At 36.4% G+C, this 21,764-nt stretch overlaps 1 protein-coding gene across 16 annotated transcripts in view; it reads left to right on the top strand.

The window, feature by feature from the left end:
* Positions 1-21,764, top strand: part of LOC143673140 (voltage-dependent N-type calcium channel subunit alpha-1B-like) — a 201,198-nt gene that overhangs the window by 155,181 nt on the left and 24,253 nt on the right. The window lies entirely within an intron of this gene.

Here is a 21,764-nt window from a genome sequence, read left to right as displayed (position 1 = left end):
CAAAAAAGACAGATAGTGATACAGTAACCATAATCATCCCTTAAATCCTAACTTCTATCACTATCCATTTCCAAACCTTTATAATCAACCTAAGTAGAAATTCTGTACAAATTAAGCATCAACTCCTTATTCTCTAACCACAATCTGTGGTAACCTAGATCTAGATATAGATTTATGATCTAGATACAGATTATAGGTTAGCTGTAAATATAGATTCTAGGATATATATACTCTACATATAGGTTATAATCTAGATATAAATTGTAGGTAATAATCTAGATACAGATTATACATTAGATTTAGGTTGCCCTGTAACCTATAATCTATATTCTAAGTCTATAAGTTTGTTTGTAATAGTTTGTATCAGCAAGATCATACAATATTTGTTTTTTTGTGTTTGGCTTATTGCACTCAGCATAGTGACCTCAGTTTTGTCCATGTTGTCACATACATCAGGACTTCATGCCTTTTGATGGCTGACCAATACTCCATCATGCGTGTATACCATTTTGTTTACCAGTACATCAGTTGATGGACACTTGGGCTGTTTCCATCTTTTGGCAATTGTGAATAATGCTACTGTGAACATTGATATGAAAGTATCTGTTTGTGTCCCTGCTTTCAATTCTTTTGGGTATACCTAGTAGTGAGATTGCCAGGTCATGTAGTAATTCTCAGTTTAACTTCCTGAAAAACTGCCAAACTGTCTTCTATAGCAGCTACACCATTTTATATGCCCATCAGCAATGAATGAGTGTTATTTCTCCACACCCTCTCTAACACCTAGTTTTCTGTTATATTGTTTCTTTCTTAATTTTTATTTTTTTAAGAATACTGAAAAACCCACCAAACAAATGTAAATATTTTAACTTTTGATCAGTCCATTCTACATATATAATCAGTAATTCACAATATCATCACATAGTTGCATATTCATCATCATGATCATTTCTTGGAACATTTACATTTATTCAGAAAAAGAAATTAAAAAGAAAACAGAAAAAAATTCATACATACCATACCCCCACCCTTCCCCCTCACCATTTATCAGCATTTCACTCTAAATTTATTTTAACATTTGTTCCCCCTATTATTCATCTTTATTCTGTATGTTTCACTCATCTGTTGATAAGGTAGATAAAAGGAGCATCAGACAACAAGGTTTGTACAGTCACACAGTCACATTGTGAAAACTATGTCATTATACAATCTGCTTTAAGAAACATGGCTACTAGAACACAGCTCTACATTTTCAGGCAGTTCCCTCCAGCCTGTACATTACATCTAGACTAAAAACATGATACCTGTTTAATGTGTAAGTATAACCTCCAGGTTAACCTCTCAACTCTGTTTGGAATCTCTCAGCCTTTGATACTTTGTTTTGTCTCATTTCAGTCTTCCCCCTTTTGGTCAAGAAGGTTTTCTCAATCCCTTGATGCCGAGTCTCAGCTCATTCTACGGTTTTTCTCAATCCTTTGATGCTGAGTCTCAGCTCATTATAGGATTTCTGTCCCACATTGCCAGGAAGGTCCATGACCATGGGAGTCATGTCTCACATAGACAGGGAGAGGGTGGTGAGTTTGCTTGTAGTGTTGGCTGGAGAGAGAGGTCACATCTGAGCAACAAAAGAGGTTATCTTGGGGATGAATCTTTGGCCTAATTTTAAATAGGCTGGACCTATCCTTTCTGGGGTTAAATTTCATATGAACAATCCCCGGATTGGGAGATCAGCCTATAGCTTTGGTTGTCTGCACTGCTTGTGAGAATATCAAGAATTCAACTTGGGGGGGTTGAATTTTCCCCCTTTCTCACCATTCCCTGAAGGGGACTTTGCAAATACTGTTTTGATCACTGTTCAAATCACTCTGGAATTTATCAGGGCATCACTCTGGACAAACCAGCAAAATCTCATGTTCTACTCCAAGTTCCATGTACTTATGGTGTTCAATTAAGCTGTCCACATAAGTTATATTAGGAAAGGCACTAGTCAAAATACAAATTTTGTATCAAACATTTTTTGCTTTAGTCTCACACATAAGTTAAAATTTTTAAATATTAATTACCAACTATTTTCAGCACCCTGCAGTAATGCTATTCCTTTGTTCTTCCTCATGCAAAAACATTTTTTAAATCTGTACATTTAGTCACTATCATTATACACTCTAGGCATTCCTAGATTATACCATCTCAATCTTTATTGTCTTTCTTTCTGATTTCATTTGTGTCCCCAGCCCTCCTCCCTCTATCATTCTCACATTCAGCTTCATTCAGTGTTTTAACATTATTGTATTGCAGTTAGGTATTATTGTGCTGACCATTTCTGAGTTTTTACGTTCAATCCTGTTGCACAATCTGTATCCCTTCAGCTTCCAATTACCCAATATCTTACCATATTTCTATCTCCTGATGGTCTCTGATACCAGTGAAATTCTCCAAGTCTATTCACTAATGTCAGTTCATATCAGTGAGAGCATACAATATTTGTCCTTTTGTTTCTGGCTAATCTCACTCAATATAATGTTCTTAAGGTCTGTCCATGTTGTTACATACTTCATAACTTTATTCTGTTTTACAGCTGCATAATATTCTATTGTATGTATATACCACAGATTGTTTAGCCACTGGTCTGTTGATGGGCATTTTTGTTGTTTCCATCTCTTTGCAATTGTAAATAATGCTGCTATAAACATTGGTGTACAGATGTCTGTTTGTGTCCTTGCCCTCATGTCCTCTGAGTAGATACCTAGGAATGGTATTGCCAGGTCATATGGCAATTCTATATTTAACTCTTTGAGGAACCACCAAACTGCCTTCCACAGTGGTTGTACCATTTGACATTCCCACCAACAGTGGATAACTGTGCCTCTTTCTCCACATCCTCTCCAGCACTTGTCATTTTCTGTTTTATTGATAATGGCCATTCTGGTGGGTGTGAGATGATATCTCACTGTGGTTTTGATTTGCATTTCTCTAATAGCCAGGAAAATTGAACATCTCTTCATGTGTCTTTTGGCCATTTGTATTTCCTCTTCTGAGAAGTGTCTATTCATGTCTTTTTCCCATTTTGTGATTGGGTTGACTGTCTTTTTGTTGTTGAGTTGAACAATCTCTTTATATATTCTGGATACTAGACCTTTATCAGATGTATCATTTCCAAATATTGTCTCCCATTGTGTAGAGTGTCTTTTTACTTTCTTGACAGAGTTCTTTGATGGGCAAAAATGTTTCATTTTGAGGAGTTCCCATTTCTTTCTTTCTTTCTTCAATGTTCTTGCTTTGGGTGTAAGGTCTAGGAAACTGCCTCCTATTTATAAGATTTATAAGATATTTCCCTACATTTTCTTCTAACAGTTTTATGGTCTTAGAGCTAATGTTTAGGTCTTTGATCCATTTTGAGTTAATTTTTGTATAGGGTGTGAGATATGGGTCCTCTTTCTTTCTTTTGCATGTGGATATCCAATTCTCTAGGTATCATTTATTGAAGAGACTGTTCTGTCCCAGATGAATTGGCTTGACTGCCTTATCAAAGATCACTTGTCCATAATGAGAGGGTCTATATCTGAACACTCTATTCTGTTTCATTGGTCAGTGTTCTAGTTTGCTAGCTGCCGGAATGCAACACACCAGAGACGGATTGGCTTTTAATAAATGGGGATTTATTTTGTTGGTTCTTCAGAGGAAAGGCAGCTAACTTTCCACTGAGGTTCTTTCTTACATGGAAGGCGCAGGATGGTCTCTGCTGGTCTTCTCTCTAGGCCCCTGGGTTCCAACAACTTTGCCCGGGGTAATCTCCATCTCCAAGGGCCTGGGCTGAGCTGCAAGTGCTGAGATGAGGAATACCAAGCTGCTAGCAGTGCTATGTTGCAATCTCCCATTTAAGCACCAGCCAATTAAGTCAGTTGTCACTCATTGCAGCAGACAGGCCTCCTAGCTGACTGCAGATGTAATTGGCAACAGATGAGGTTCATGCACCATTGGCTTATATCCTCAGCAACAAGACTAGGTATGCTCACCTGGCCAAGTTGACAACTGCATCTAACTAACACAGTCAGTATATCTATCTTTATGCCAGTACCATGCTGTTTTGACCACTGTCACTTCATAATGTGCCTAAAGTCAGGTAGCGTGAGACCTCCAACTTCACTTTTTTTCTTAGGATACTTTTAGCAATTCAGGGCACCCTGCCCTTCCAGATAAATTTGGTTATTTGTTTTTCTATTTCTGAAAAGTAAGTTTTGGGGATTTGAATTGGTATTACATTGACTCTGTGGATCAATTCAGGTAGAATTGACATCTTAACTATATTTACTCTTCCAATCCATGAGCATGATATGCCATTCCATCTATTCAGGTCTTATGTGATTTCTTTTAACAATTTCTTGTAGTTTTCTTCATATAGGTCCTTTGTCTCTTTAGTCAAATTTCTTCCTAAATATTTTAAGCTTTTGGTTGCAATTGTAAATGGAGTACTTTTCTTGATTGACCTCTCAGACTGCTCATTACTGTACTCATTTATTAGCTCTAATAGTTTTGCTGTGGATTTTTTTGGTTTTCAACATGTAGTATCATCATCTGCAAACAGTGAGAGTTTTACGTCTTCCTTTCCAATTCTGATGCCTTGTATTTCTTTTTCTTGTCTAATTGCTCTGGCTAGAACTTCCAACACAATGTTGAACAACAGTGGTGATAGTGGACATCCTTGTCTTGTTCTTGATCTTTGGGGGAAAGTTTTCAGATTTTCCCCATAGAGAATGATGTTAACTGTGGGTTTTTCATATATTCCCTTTATCATTTTGAGGAAGTTCCCTTCTATTCCTATCCTTTTAATTGTTTTCAACAGGAAAGGATGTTGAATTTTGTCAAATGCCTTTTCTACATCAGTTGAGATGATCTGTGGTTTTTCTGCTTTGATTTGTTGATATGGTGTATTTCATTAATTGATTTTCTTATGGTGAACCATCCTTGCATACCTGGGATGAATCCTACTTGGTCATTATGTATAATTCTTTTAATGTGTTGCTGGATTCGATTTACTAGAATTTTGTTGAGGATTTTTGCATCTATATTCTTTAGAGAGATTGGTCTGAAGTTTTCTTTTTTGTAATAATTTTGTCTGGCTTTGGTATGATGATGACGTTGGCTTCATAGAATGAGTTAGGTAGCATTCCCTCCTCTTCAATTTTTTTGAAGAGTTTGAACAGGATTAGTACTAATTCTTTCTGGAATGTTTGGTAGAATTCACCTGTGAGGCCATCTGGTCTTGGGTTTTTCTTTTTGGTGAGCTTCTTAATGACTGATTCAATGTCTTTCCTTGTGATTGGTTTGTTAAGGTTGTCTATTTCTTCTTGCATCAAAGTTGGTTGTTTATACCTTTCTAGAAAGTTGCCCATTTCATCTACATTATTGTATTTATTAGCATAAAGTTGCTCATAGTATCCTGTCATTACTTCCTCTATTTTTGTGGGGTCAGTGGTTATGCCTCCTCTTCCATTTCTGATCTTATTTATTTGCATCATCTCTCTTCTTCTTTTTGTCAGTCTTATTAAGGGTTCATCAATCTTACTGATTTTCTCATAGAACCAGCTCCTGGTCTTGTTGATTTTCTCAATTGTTTTCACGTTCTCAATTTCATTTATTTCTGCCCTAATCTTCATTATTTCTTTCCTTTTTCTTGCTTTGGGGTTAGTTTGCTATTCTATCTCTACTTCTTCCAAGTGGGCAGTTAATTCCTCAATTTTTGCTCTGTCTTCTTTTTTGATAGGCATTTTGGGCAATAAATTTCCCTCTTAGCACTGCCTTTGCTGCATCCCATAAGTTTTGATATGATGTTTTTTCATTTTCATTTGCCTCAAGATATTTACTGATTTTTCTTGTAATTTCTTCCTTGACCCACTGGTTGTTTAAGAGTGTGTTGTTGAGCCTTCACATATTTTTGAATTTTCTGGCACTCTGCCTATTATTGATTTCCAACTTCATTCTTTTATGAACTGAGAAAGTGTTCTATATGATTTCAATCTTTTTAAATTTGTTGAGACTTGTTTTGTGATCCAACATATGGTCTATCCTTGAGAATGATCCATGAGCACTTGGGAAAATGGTGTATCCTACCTTTGTGGGGTGTAATGTTCTATAAATGTCTGTTACATCTAGCTCATTTATTGCATTATTCAAATTATCTGTTTCTTTATTGATCCCCTGTCTAGATGATCTGTCCATTGATGAGAATGTGGAACTGAAGTCTCCAAGAATTATGGAAGATGTGTCTATTTCCCTTTTCAGTGTTTGCTTCATGTATTTTGGAGTGTTCTGGCTTGCTGCATAAATATTTATGATTGTTATGCCTTCTTACTGAATTGTTCCTTTTATTAATATATAGTACCCTTCTTTGTGTCTTTTAATTGTTTTATATTTGAAGTCTAATTTGTTGAATATTTGTATAGCTACTCCTGCTCTTTTCTAATTGTTATTTGCATGAAATATCTTTTCCCAACCTTTCACTTTCAACTTCTGTTTATCCTTGGGTCTAAGATGTGTTTCCTGTAGACAGCATATAGATGGGTCCTGTGTTTTAATCCATTCTGCCAATCTATGTCTTTTGATTGTGGAGTTTAATCCATTAACATTTAGTGTTATTACTGTACAGGTAGTAATTTCTTCTACCATTTTGCCTTTTGGATTTTATATGTCATATCTAACTTTTCTTCTTTACTGATAGTCTTAATTTCTACACTCTTCTCCACACCTCTCTCTCCTGTCTTTTCATATCTACTTCTAGTGCTCCCTTTAGTATTTCTTGCAGAGCCAGTCTCTTGGTCACAAATTCTCTCAGTGATTTTTTCTCTCAAAATGATTTCATTTCCCCCTCATTTTTGAAGGACGGTTTTGCTGGATATAGAATTTTTGGTTGGCAGTTTTTCTCTTTTAGTAATTTAAATATATCATCCCACTGTCATCTCACCTCCAAGATTTCTGCTGGGAAATCTACGCATAGTCTTATTGGGTTTCCCTTGTATGTGATGGATTGCTCTTCTCTTGCTGCTTTCAAGATTCTCTCTTTCTCTTTGACCTCTGACATTCTGATTAGTAAGTGTCTTGGAGTATGTCTGTTTGGATCTGTTCTCTTTGGGGTACACTGCACTTCTTGGATCTGTAATTTTAAGTCTTTCATAAGAGTTGGGAAATGTTCAGTGATAACTTCCTCCATTAGTTTTTTTCCCTCCTTTTCCCTTCTGTTCTTCTTCTGGGACACTCACAACATGTATATTCATGTGCTTCATATTGTCATTCAATTCCCTGAGTCCCTGCTCATATTTTTCCATTTTTTCCTATATTTTCTTTTCTTGTCATTTTTCCAATGTTTCTTCCTCCAGCTCACTAATTCTATCTTCTGCCCCTTGAAATCTAAATTGTAGGTTTCCATTGCTTTTTTCATCTCTTCTACTGTACCTTTCACTCCCATAAGTTCTGTGATTTGTTTTTTCAGAATTTCAATTTCTTCTTTTTTTGTTCATTCCTTGCCTCCTTTATGTCCTCCCTCAATTCATTGATTTGATTTTTGATGGGTTTTTCCATGTCTGTTCATACATTCTGAATTAATTGCTTCAACTCCTGTATCTCATTTGAATTGTTGGTTTGTTCCTTTGACTGGGCCATATTTTCAATTTTCCTAGAGTGATTTATTATTTTTTGCTGGCTTCTAGATATTTAATTGTCTTAATTAGTTTATTCTGGAGATTGTTTTCACTTCTTTTACCTAGGATTCTTGCTGGATGAATTTGTTGTCTGTCTGTTCTTTGACATTCAGTTCAGCTTATTCTGGACTACTAGCTTAGGTTTTGTTTCACAGAGGATAATTTTTCAGTTCTTGTTTTCTTGTTTCTTTCCCTGCCTGTATGTTGCCTTTCCTGCCCCCCACCCTTGGGAGGGTCTATTTAGGTATAATAGACCCCAGCCGGATTTTCCCAGACCACACTGTCCTCCTGTGAGGAGGAAAGAGTCACCTGCTTCAGTTTTCCCTGAGGTTAAGACTCAGCAGGTTGATAGATTTTCCTGTGAAGTCTCTGGGCTCTGTTTTTCTTATCCTGCCCAGTATTCAGTATGTATTACTTGTCTGCCTGCAGGTCCCACCAGCATAAGATGATGCAGTACCTTTAACTTTGGCAGACTCTCCCTGCTGGGGGCATGGGGAGACAGAGGAGAGGTTGTAGGTTGGTTTTAATGGCTTCAAATTTCCAGGCTCTGATGTCTGAATTCCTTGAGGGAGGAATTCCACCTGGATTGGGCCTCACCCCTCCCCTTGGGAAGGCACAAGCTCCAGACAAGATCTCAAGCATTCTTGTTTCTGCCTATGCCTGGGGCAGTTGCAGCCTGAGGAGACCTGCCGCTGTATCCAAAGACAGTCAAGCCTTTGTAGAAACACAGCCACAAAACACCTCTGTTTCTTCTTTTTTTTTTTTCTTTTTCTGTCAGCCCTGCCCCCTTGGTGCCAGGGCAAAAATCAGCAACTTCTGCTTTGACCAGATTCACCTGAGCTGCGGGCCTATTTTTAGTAGTCAGAATTTGTGAATTAATTCCACACTTGAAGTTTAGTTGTACTCTGCCCCTGCTGCTGTCAAACTCACTTTCCTTTCCCCTCTGAGAAGCAGCCTGTGGGGGAGGGGCACTGGCAGCAGTGGCTTGGGAAACTCTTGGTCCTGGGGGTGCTCACAGCTGGTCCAGCTGGTCCTGACTGGGATATGCTGTGTTTCCATTCACTGATGTGGCCCCAAGAGGTGTTCTGTACTGTTCCTGGTTATTTAGTAGCTGTTCTGGAGAACGAACTAAATCCCACCCCTTGCTAAGCTAGTATCTTGACCATCTCCCTATTGTTTTCTCAATAGTAGCCATTCTAGTCAGTGTGAAATGATATCTCATTGTGATTTGGATTTGCATTTCCCTGATAGCTAGTGATGTTGAACATGTTTTCATGTGCATTTTTAGCCTTTTATATATCTTCTTGGCAGAAATGTCTATTAAAGTCTTTTGCCCATTTTTAAAATGGGTTGTTTGTCTTTTTATGTTTGTGCTATAGGATTTCTTTATATATTCTGTATTTTACGTCTTTATCATATATATGGTTCCCAGATATTTTCTCTCATTGAGCAGGTTGCCTTTTCACTTTTGTGACAAGGTCTTTTGATGTGCAAAAGTTTTTAATTTTGATTTATTTACTTTTCCTTTTGTTGAGTGTACTTTGGATGTAAAGTCTAAGAAACCATTGCCTGACACAAGGTCTTGAAGATGCTTACTTACATTTTCTTCAAGTATTTTTAGAGTCCTGATTTGTATATTTAGTCTTTGATTCATTTTGAATTAATATTTTTATATGGTGTGAGAAAGGGGTGCTCTTTCTTTCTTTCACATTTGGATATCCAATTTTTTCAGCAGCATTTATTGAAGAGACTAGTCTTTCCCATATGAGTGGACTTGTCAGCATGTCAAAAACCATTTGGAAATAGATGCAAGGGCCTGTTTCTGAACTTTCAGTTTGATTCCACTGGTCAATATGCCTATCCTCATGCCAATTCCATGCTGTTTTAACCATTGTAGTTTTGTAGTATGCTTTAAAGAGAGTCCTCCAACCTTGTTCTTCTTTCTCAAGTTGTTTTTGGCTATTCAGAGACTGTTACTCTTCCAATTAAATTGGTTAATTGGCTTTTCCATTTTTAAAAATTTGGGCTGTTGGAATTTTGATATATTGTTGAAAATTCACCTGTTAATTTTTCAGATCTTTAAGGCAAGCCTGTCCATTTTGGCTAAGTAATTTTTTTAAATTTGATTTTATTTATTTTTTACTTTTTTAATTTTATATGTTGTATGGTAGGGGTCATGTTTCATTCTTTTCCATGTGAGTATCCTGTTATTGCAGCACCACTTGTTGAATTTTTTGTTTCTTTTGTTTATGTGTTTTGTTTTGTTTTGTTTGGGGGGGGAGTGCATGAGCCAGGAGACCCTGGTCTCCAGCTTGGCAGGTGAGAATTCTACTACTGAACTACTCTTGCACCCCCAGATAAGTATTTTTTAAAAAGAATGATATTGAACATCTTTTTGTGTGCTTATTTGCTATCCATTTGGCTTCTTTTGTAAGTATGTGTTCACATATTTTGTCCATTTATTAAATGGCTTATTTTCTTACTATTGGGTTTTGAGAGTTCCTTCTATGCACTGAATAGACATACATTGTCAAATTTGTGATTTGCAAATATTTTCTCATGATCTGTGGCTTCCCTTTGAACAGTACCTTTAAGAGAATGAAAGTTTTTAATTTTGAATTATTGAGACGCTTACAAACTGTGAACATAAATATCTCTCCATATATTTAGGTCTTTAGTTCTTTTTAAAATTGTTTTGTAGTTTTCTACATATTGACCATGCATGTATTTAGTTCTATTAGTACTTAAATAGTTGATTCTTTTGGCCCTCTTATAAATTATGCTTGTTTTTAAAATGTATATTTCTGGTCGTTCTTTGTTAGTGTATCAAAATATCATTCACTTTTTAATAACACTAAGCTCAAATTCTTTGACTTTGGTGAAGTCACTTATTAGTTCCAGGAGTTGTTTGGAAGATTCCTTAGGATTTTCCTCATCATTAAATATAATCTATAAGCATAGAGTTTTTTTTTTTTACTTTTTTTTTTTTTATAAATTAAAAAAAATTAACTAACACAACATTAGAAATCAATCCATTCTACATATGCAATCAGTAATTCTTACTATCATCACATAGGTGTATGGTCATCATTTCTCAGTACATATGCATCGATTTAGAGAAAGAAATAGCACGACAACAGAAAAAGAAATAAAGTGATAACACAGAGAAAACACAAATAAAAATAAAAAGTACAAAAATATATAAGAGAAAGAAAAAAAAAACAAAAAAAAACTATAGATCAGATGCAACTTCATTCAGCGTTCCAACATAATTACATTACAGTTAGGCAGTATTGTGCTGACCATTTTTTTTTTTTTTTTAGACATCATACCATTCTACATATGCAATCAGTAATTCTTAACATGATCACATAGATGCATGAGCATCGTTTCTTAGTACATTTGCATCGGTTTAGAAGAACTAGCAGTATAACAGAAAAAAATATAGAATGTTAATATAGAGAAAAAAAATAAAAGTAATAATAATAAGAACAAAACAAACAAAACAAAACAAAACAAGAACCTATCGCTCGGATGCAGCTTCGTTCAGTATTTTAACATGATTACTTTACAATTAGGTATTATTGTGCTGTCCATTTTTGAGTTTTTGTATCTAGTCCTATTGCACAGTCTGTATTCCATCAGCTCCAATTACCCATTATCTTACCCTGTTTCTAACTCCTGCTGAACTCTGTTACCAATGACATATTCCAAGTTTATTCTCGAGTGTTGATTCACATCATTGGGACCATACAGTATTTGTCTTTTAGTTTTTGGCTAGACTCACTCAGCATAATGTTCTCTAGGTCCATCCATGTTATTACATGCTTCATAAGTTTATCCTGCCTTAAAGCTGCATAATATTCCATCGTATGTATATACCACAGTTTGTTTAGCCACTCGTCTGTTGATGGACATTTTGGCTGTTTCCATCTCTTTGCAATTGTAAATAACGCTGCTATAAACATTGGTGTGCAAATGTCTGTTTGAGTTTTTGCCCTTAATTCCTTTGAGTAGATTCCCAGCAATGGTATTGCTGGGTCGTATGGCAATTCTATATTCAGCTTTTTGAGGAACCGCCAAACTGCCTTCCACAGTGGTTGCACCATTTGGCATTCCCACCAACAGTGGATAAGTGTGCCTCTTTCACCGCATCCTCTCCAGCACTTGTCATTTTCTGTTTTGTTGATAATGGCCATTCTGGTGGGTGTGAGATGATATCTCATTGTGGTTTTGATTTGCATTTCTCTAATGGCCAGGGACATTGAGCATCTCTTCATGTGTCTTTTGGCCATTTGTATTTCCTCCTCTGAGAGGTGTCTATTCAAGTCTTTTTCCCATTTTGTAATTGGGTTGGCTATCTTTTTGTTGTTGAGTTGAACAATCTCATTATAAAGTCTGGATACTAGACCTTTATCTGATATGTCGTTTCCAAATATTGATTCCCATTGTGTAGGCTGTCTTTCTACTTTCTTGATGAAGTTCTTTGATGCACAAAAGTGTTTAATTTTGAGGAGCTCCCATTTATTTATTTCCTTCTTCAGTGCTCTTGCTTTAGGTGTAAGGTCCATAAGACCGCCTCCAATTGTAAGATTCATAAGATATCTCCCTACATTTTCCTCTAACTGTTCTATGGTCTTAGACCTAATGTTTAGATCTTTGATCCATTTTGAGTTAACTTTTGTGTAGGGTGTGAGATATGGGTCTTCTTTCATTCTTTTGCATATGGATATCCAGTTCTCTAGGCACCATTTATTGAAGAGACTGTTCTGTCCCAGGTGAGTTGGCTTGACTGCCTTATCAAAGATCAAATGTCCATAGATGAGAGGGTCTATACCTGAGCACTCTATTCGATTCCATTGGTCGATATATCTATCTTTATGCCAATACCATGCTGTTTTGACCACTGTGGCTTCATAATATGCCTTAAAGTCAGGCAGTGCAAGACCTCCAGCTTCATTTTTTTTCCTCAAGATGTTTTTAGCAATTCGGGGCACCCTGCCCTTCCAGATAAATTTGCTTATTGGTTTTTCTATTTCTGAAAAATACGTTGTTGGGATTTTGATTGGTATTGCATTGAATCTGTAAATCAATTTAGGTAGGATTGACATCTTAACTATATTTAGTCTTCCAATCCATGAACACGGTATGCCCTTCCATCTGTTTAGGTCTTCTGTGATTTCTTTTAGCAGTTTTTTGTAGTTTTCTTTATATAGGTTTTTTGTCTCTTTAGTTAAATTTATTCCTAGGTATTTTATTCTTTTAGTTGCAATTGTAAATGGGATTCGTTTCTTGATTAGCATAGAGTTTTACCTTTTCCTTTCTAATCTGTATGCTTTTTTTTTTCTTTTATCTATTTCACTAGGCAAGATTGTACTTCCTCCCTTCCAATCTGTATACTTTTTTCCCTTACTTATTTCACTGGCTAGGAATTTTAGTATGATGTTGAATAGAAACGATCATGCACACTGAAACAATTTAGGAACTTAATGCCAGGTCCACCACCGGCAGTCCCAAGAGCCGAGGCTGGGGAGGGCTGCACTGCCTTGATGGCATTGTGGCGAGGGGCCCTTCCCAAACTTCTGTCTGTCTCCCGACCACAGGGCCCTACTGGCCACCAGCTCTATACCACTATCACCCTCTGTTGGCCTCCCACCCACTCCCTGCCACATCAGGCATGATCAGGGCGCTACACCTTGCCACCCTGCATGCAGCCCAACATTCCCAGGTCCCTTCCAGCAACCTGCCCCCTCCTGCCAGGCCGAACCCCTGCCGCTCTCACCACCCCACACACCCCACAGACACACCACTGCTGGGGTGCAGCTTCTCCCCATCACTGCTCCCAAATCACTAGCGCCTCTGGCCACTTGGCCTCCTGGGCTGGGCACATCACCACTGGGGGCCAGGCTCCAGCCTGGGATCTGGGAAGCAGCTCAGCAGGAAACCTATCCGTCAAGTGGGGACGTGCCACTTTTCATTTGAAATGAAAAACTATATATATCTTCCATTAAGCATTGTCATGGAATGTTGTTACAAATTCTTTTGGGAAGTTACTTGGTGATGGACATCAAATACCATAAGTATTGTTTTTCTTTTCATCCTAATTATCGTTTTCCATAATTCCATCTTGAAGGATAATCTGAAATACAAAATTTACTCACGCCCAACTTTATTCACTGCAGAGTGTTTGAAATGGAATCCAGCTGCTTAACAACTCTGGAGGACAGGTTAAAAAAATAACAGTAAAAAGCAAAAAATGTTTATTTGGTACAAAATTTATATTTTGACTAGTGCATTTCCTAATATAACTTTTGTAGATAGTTTGATTGAACACCATAAGTACTTGGAATCTCAGGTAGGACATGAGATTTTGTTGGTTTGCCCAGAGTGATGCCACAATGAATCCCAGAGGGATTCGATCAGAGAGTGAAAAAGTATTTGCAAAGCCCCCTTTGGGGAATGGTGAGAATGGGGAGAAATTCAACTTCCCCAAGTTGAATTCTTGATATTCTCACAAGCAGTGTGGACAACCAAAGCTATAGGCTGAGCCCTCAGTCTTGGAGTTTGTTCATATGAAACTTAACCCCACAAAGGATAGGTCAAGTCTACTTAAAATTTAGACCTAAGAGTCACCCCCAAGAGAGTCTCTTTTGTTGCTCAGATGTGGCCTCTCTCTCTAGCCAACACAACAAGCAATCTCACCACCCTCCCCCTGTCTATGTGGGACATGACTCCCAGGGGTCTGGACCTTCCTGGCAACGTGGGACAGAAATCCTAGAATGAGCTGAGACTCAGCATCAAGGGATTGAGAAAAACCCTAGAATGAGCTAAAATTCAGCATCAAGGGATTGAGAAAACATTCTTGACCAAAAGGGGGAAGAGCGAAATGAGACAAAGTATCAATGGCTGAGAGATTCAGCCAGCTGTAATCTATTGTTATGTCCTGTTTGTGATTTTTTGCAGCTATTTCAATTTTCACCTACATTATTTCTATTTTGGTTGTTTTTATAATTTCCAACTTTTTTGATAGTCTCTACTTGTTGAGACATTTTCATCACACTCTTCTTTAACTCTTTAGGTATTATTCATTAGAAATCAATTATTCCTATAATTCTTTAATTTTTTGAACATCTGCATATTGCCTACACTCTTTTTGTCCACTAGTGCCATATTTGGGCCCTTTCAAAGAAGTTCCTAGTGCCAGATACTTTTTCCTTTCTACGTCTCAAACTTTCCTATTTCTTAGAATATCTTATAATTATTTTTTCTTGAAAACTGAACATTGATAAAAATCTATGTATAAATTTTGGATCATTATTTTCTGCCCCTAGCCCCTAGGAGGTTAATATTTGTTAGTTTAGTCAGTCACTTATTTTTAGAGGCTTAGTTGTACTGTCTCTGTTAAGTCTCTTTCACAGCAGTGTGCAAACTCTGATGATTGTATTCAGACTTTTGTCTTTTTTATCATCATTTAGCCTGATAACATAGGGATAACCTGTAAGCATAAGCCACTTACTGCTCAAAGGTTCTATTTAAACCTGCTTAAGCCTTCTTAGTTTTAATTTGACAATTTACTATTGTGTGAATGCTCCCAAATTTTTGAATTTATGCTGTTTCCTTTTCAGCAAGATACTAGTAGCTCAGATTTTCCCTTTCTGGTTGCTCTTAATTGGGTGAAGCCTTGGGTAAGCACAGAATTTTTCAGACTCTCAGAGGTGAATGTCAGTTAGCTTTTAAACATGACTTCATGGATCTATTTCTGTCTCAAAGATTCTTATTGTTCAATGAGTGAGTGTGCTCAAGCTCCTAGCGTTAAAGATGTTTTGACATTTTGTTGATTGATTCATCATTATTGAGGAATGTTTTTGAATCTTCCCAACATCTAGTCTTAATTACTCTTGTGTGGGCACAGGCTTCCCAAATCCCTTCCACTTAGTTACCTCTTGTTTGTTTGTTTTTGGTAATATTTTGTAGTTTCCTATTAATAGTCTTTTACATCCTTGGTTAAATTTATTCCTAGATATTTGATTAATTTAGGTGCTGTGTTTTTCAGGTTTCCCTAGAAAACAGCACCAACAAGATATGTATATTTGTCACTATTATATAAATGTTATGTAAATATTATGAGTTTTTAATAGGAATTGGATTATGTGACTGTGGGATGGGCAAGACCAATATAGAGCAAGCCCTGAACTAGGAACTCTTTAGAAAATTTTCAGTGAGTTCCCTAGGTGAAGATGGCTGACTGAGTAGAGGTGGAAGTTCTCCCTTATGACCACTGAAATACTCACTTCTCCTCTTAAATCTTTTTGCTGATTGAATGACAATTCTTTCGTTTTTGATGTCAATGTCTTCAGTGGTTTGTAAATGTAATCAACCATAGATGCAATAAAATTACTGATGATGTAAATCCCCCAAAATATCACCACAGTCACAATCAGACTATTACTTCCCTGACCCCACAACTAGGCCCCATAACCTGGCAAAGTTGAAAACAAAGATATTTGCTTTATATTTACAGACAAACACTCATAATAAAATAAGGAAGAAATATTCATAAACATTATACTCCTTGTTTATGAAAATGGTCACATGGCATAGCTCAGATTTATAAATAGCTTCATCCACTATTCATTCCACATTCCCTTTACATTCAGCAGTCACCTCTGCTGGCTCTGTTTCTTTTCCTTATGTGGTAGGCCAAACCTTCAGTCTTGAGCTTTCTACAGATTGTCATTTTTCCTGGAGTGGGTTGTTGCAATTTTCCATTAACTTTAATCACAAGGTATTGTAGTAGTGAGAAACACCTTAGGGGATTTCTATATTCCAGGCAAACTCTTCTTTAACTCTATTGTGAAGTTTCAGTCCTACTTTCCCTTAATTAGGATCAGTCATCCCAGCCACCATAGTCAGCCCATTCTTTGCCTGTTGATCCAGAAGCTTGAAGAACCCAAAGTGATTCCATAGAAGTCTTAACTTCCAGTTCAACTGAATAATTATTTTACCTTCTGGTGGAAGCATTCTTCCTTTTGGGATTAAGATTGAAATTAAGATATTAGGATTATCATTGATGTTTTCTGGATTTGTATGCATTTCATTTGGATTAACCATAACTTCCTGCTTCTTTTTTGTTTTTTAATACTTTTTTCACTCTGTTCATTTTAGTATTTCAAAGTGTTAACTCTAGAATTTAGTTACTGAGCTGCCTATTTCTTGAGTTTGTATTCAGATTTTGTCTTTTCTTGTATGCCAGGAGTGAACAATACCAAACAAATCAATGTGAAATGAGCATTTCTCTCTCTCTCTTTTTTTTTTTTTTGCAAATGAGATATGTTTTGGCTGATGTTCACCTCCAGAATCAAGCTTTCCAATCAAGAAGTTCATCCGCAGGTGAATGCAAAGTAAAGCCCTCCCTTTATTTTTGGACCTTGTGACTTTTCTGAGCTTTTGGTTGCTAGTGGCCATAGGAGTTACTTTGTTCAAAGGAATTTTAATTTCTTTCTAGTATCTATGAAATACACTCCCTCTCCTTGGTGCTCTGTTATAGGATTTAAAGCAAGGAAGCCTTTGCTCAGGCTGTTTGACTTCATTATTTCCTACACTGCTTTAGCTGCCCAGAGTTGCTTTTCTTGGGGGAAAAATTTCGGCAAGGGGGCATGACTTTTAAAAGAGGTCAGTTTTGCCCAGCCATACAAGGCCAGAGAACAGCAATGGGAGCCCAGGCTGACACTATACTATACTGGATTGGGCACTGGTGAGAGGCCAGCTAAGGTGCCAGGAGAAATTCCTATTTCTACTGGAACTATGTTTTATTGATTCAACACTTGACCAGTACTGCATCCCTTAATTGTTCTGTAGTTCTGATGAAGGGTGTTGTCTTCAATACAGCCTTCTACTGTTTTTGCGTGAAGGCCTTTGGAAAAATGTCCACCTGTAAGTTAAGCCCCAAGAGCTGAAGTAGCTGATCAAACTAGTGGTCAGTGATCTGACCACACACCCCCACCCACTGTTCTTGGGGTATTAGCATTACATTTCTCACTCAGACATCTTCTCTACCATGATGTTATGGGATGAAGTGTGATAGCTACTGCATAAAGGGTGAAATTCTATTCTGTTTACCAGCATTCATCAATGTCTTCATCCAGGTCTTCCCAGAATGTGTTAATTGTTCTATTAGATTTGTGAGCTCAAAATCATTGATTCAGACAGTTCCTCCCAGTTCAATAGTTGTTCTGGTGAAGAGACAGATTCCTAGAGATTTCTGCCCTGCTATCCAACTATCCTCTGTCAGCACACCACTATTGTGAAGATTAAAATATTTGGGAAGAATTTACAACTGGTACTGCCCCAATCAATTATCCACTATTGGCTGAGGGACAAATATATCCTTCACAAAAAAATTTTACCAATAATGCCAACAAACTCAACAATTTAGATAAAATGGACAAATTCCTTGAAATGCACAGATAAGCTGCACTGACTCAGGAAGAAACAGAAGATGTCAACAAACCAATCACAAGTGAAGAGATTCAATCAGTCATCAAAAATTTTGCTGCAAAGCCAAGCCTAGGGCCAGATGGCTTCAAAGGGGAATTTTATCAAACATTCCAGAAAGAACTAACACCATTCCTGTTCAAACTTTTCCAAAAAATTGAAGAAAAATGAACTTTACCTACATAATTTTATGAAGCTAATATCATTTTAATACCAAAACCAGGTAAAGAAGTTATAAGAAAGGAAAAGTACAGGCCAATTTCCCTAGTGAGCTTAGATGCAAAAATTTTCAACAAGATCTTAGCAAATCAAATCCAGCAACATATTAAAAGAATTATACACTATGACCAAGTGGGGTTTATACCAGGAATGCAAGGATGTTTCAACACAAGAAAATCAATTAATGTTATACAGCATATTAACAAATCAAAAGGGAAAAATCACATGAACATCTTGATTGATGCTGAAAAATAACCAACAGAATTCAACATCCTTTTCTGATAAAAACACTCCAAAAGATAAGAATCAAAAATAACTACCCCAATATGATTAAGGGAATATATGAAAAACTTATAGCCAATATTATATTCAGTGGAAAGAGACTGAAAGATTTCCCCTCATATTGGGAATGAGACAAAGATGCCCACTGTCACCGCTATTATTCAACATTGTGCTAGAAGTTTCAGATACAACAGTCAGTCAGTACAAAGTAACAAAAGGCATCCAAATTGGAAAGGAAGAAGTAAAACTTTCATTATTTACAGATGGCATGATATTATACTTGGAAAACCTTGAGAAATATACTGCAAAGTTACTTGAGCTAACAAAAAAATGAGCAAGGTGGTGGGATATAAAGTTAATGTGCAAAAATCAGTAACATTTCTAAGTATAAGCAATGACCTATCTGAGGAGTCAGTTAAGGAAAAAATTCCATTCAGAATAGCAACTAAAAGAATCAAGTACTTACGAATGAACATAACTAGGGATTTAATGGATTTGTACACAGAAAACTACATAACATTGCTAACAGAAATCAAAGAAGATCTAAATAGGTGGAAAGAAATTCCCTGCTCATGGATAGGAAGGTTATATAGTTAAAATTTTAATTCTACCCAAATTGATCTACAGATTCAACACAGTACCCATCAAAATTCCAACAATATACTTTGAGGACTTGGAAAAGCTAATTAGCAAACTGATCTGGAAAGGAAAGATACTCTGGATAGCTAAAAGCATCCTAAAAAGGAAGAACAAAATAGGAGGATTAACACTACCTAACTTTAAACCTATTATAAAACCACAGTGGTCAAACAGTATGCTACTGGCACAAGGATTGAAGTATTGACCAATGGAATCAAATTGGGAGTGCAGAAATAGACCACCAAATCTTTGTCAACTGATTTTTGACAAGGTCCCCAAATCCACTGAACTGGGACAAAATAGTCTTCTCAGTAATTGGGCATGTAAGAACTGGGTATCAATAGACAAAAGAATGAAAGAGGACCTCTATCTTACACTCTACACAAAAAAACACCTAATTAGAAGAACTAGCATCATAAAGCTTCTACAAGAAAATGTAGGGAAACATCTTCACTCAACGAGAAAAAATATGTGGAAATCGCATCTCAGACAAATGCATGATATCCTGTGTAAACAAAGAGATACACCTCAACACCAAAAGAACAAACAACCCAATTATAAATTGTGCTAAAGATATGAATGGGCATTTTTCTGCAAAGCAAGTACAGATGGATCAAAAGCACGTAAAGAGATGCCCATTTTCATTGGCTATAAGGGAGTGCAGATCAAAAGTACAATGAGATACTATCTCACACCTATAAGAATGACTCCTATTAAATAAACAGGAAACAATAAATGTTGGAGAGGATGTAGAGAAATTGGGGCCCTTATGCACTGTTGGTGGGAATGTATAATGGTGCAGCCACTATTAAAGACTGTTTGGCAACAGTAAGACGAAATGACATCCTGAAGCACATGCCAAGATGGATGAACCTTGAGGACATAATGCTGAGTGAAATAAGCCAGACACAAAAGGATAGATACTGTATGATTCCACTTTTATGACCAGCATAAAGGCCTGTAGTACAGAATATAAGGAACTTGGAGATACATAGAAGCTAGAGATGGATGAATGGTTAGCTAATGAGGTTGAACTCCAATGTGAGGAAATAGATACAAGTGAAAGAGGTTCTCTAGTGGGTCTCTAAGAAATATTACCATACTGAGGTGAACAAAATTGAAAGGGGTGTATAGATTTAAGTGTCCCACTGATTAGCACTAGAAATATGAGTTAGTTCCTTTAAAATTTGTACCATCTGCAATGAAAATCCAATAATTTCTTTATTCTTGTGTATATCTGATATGTAGAAAGTCAGTTAGACAAATACTACACACATGGTAGAAGTTTTGAATATGCAGCTTATCAGTCTTCCACTGATCATATTCTGCTGAAACATGTTCCTAATTCTGCCAGTCCTTATGAAATATACTGGAACAATGTATATCTATACAAACATTTCACAGTATGTAAGTAAATCTTTTTCCCAAGAGATGAACAAAAACACAGTTGAAATTAGCAATAGGGTTACAGAAATAAAGACTCAGAAAATACGCTTGGAATGGGATGGTCACATATGTTTCTTTATTGTATCTAACTCTGAGTGGCAGGCAAGTTGGTTTAGTTTAATTAGAAAGCAACATGGGAAAGGAGCTGATCCTCAGGGAGGAGAATCTTTCCTACTTAAATGCTCCTATTTTTCTTGCAGTAGTACATATTTTAGAAGCAGTTTAGCTCCTTTTTCAAAATATAGTTTATATAACCTTGATATTTTATCCTCATTTTATCTCTGCCTTTTACATCAGTCAATTAATGTAAAGTATGACCTTTACTTTAACCAAACAAATAAGCCTGAACTATTTCTCTCCAGTACCAAATCTATTTTTATATGTAACTGTATTTTTAAGCATTAGCAAAGAACATTCAATTCCAGAAAATGAAAAAATAAATCCTTGAATTTTTAAAATTTCAAACACTGTTTCAGACATTGTTTGTACTTTTCTGAGGTCATTATTAGGAACCTCAAAAATGATGAGAACAAAATATAAGACACTTCATAATATAAGGGGCCAGTACATGAAAGATTGTCATCTTAATTGCTGAAATTTATTGAGTGATTTTACATATTAAGCATGTGTTTGTTTCAAATGTATTTAATCTGTAGATTGTTTCTCATGAAAATCAAACTGTATCTAACTAATGAGTGTGACAGTGAATAGACGTCATTGATATGGTTGTATATACTACTAGTTTTAAAGAAAGTCCTTGTGCATTAAGAATTAAGTTCCATAGCAAACAGATGTGAAAATATTGGGGTAATATTGTGCTTTTATTTTTATCTCTAGAAAATTCTTCTAGTGAAAAAAAGCAAGCCTTCTCAGTTTTATTTGCTAATTTCTGAACTTTCTTCTCTGCCTTTAAATTGATTTTTTACAACTGCCTCTGAATATAAGCAACATATAACTTGTCATGACATTTTTGTAGCTGATAACATAGTCCTT

The sequence above is a fragment of the Tamandua tetradactyla genome, unplaced genomic scaffold (assembly GCF_023851605.1).
Source record: "Tamandua tetradactyla isolate mTamTet1 unplaced genomic scaffold, mTamTet1.pri scaffold_141_ctg1, whole genome shotgun sequence".
Lineage (NCBI taxonomy): Eukaryota > Metazoa > Chordata > Mammalia > Pilosa > Myrmecophagidae > Tamandua > Tamandua tetradactyla.
This window is presented reverse-complemented; position numbering and strand designations above follow the sequence as displayed.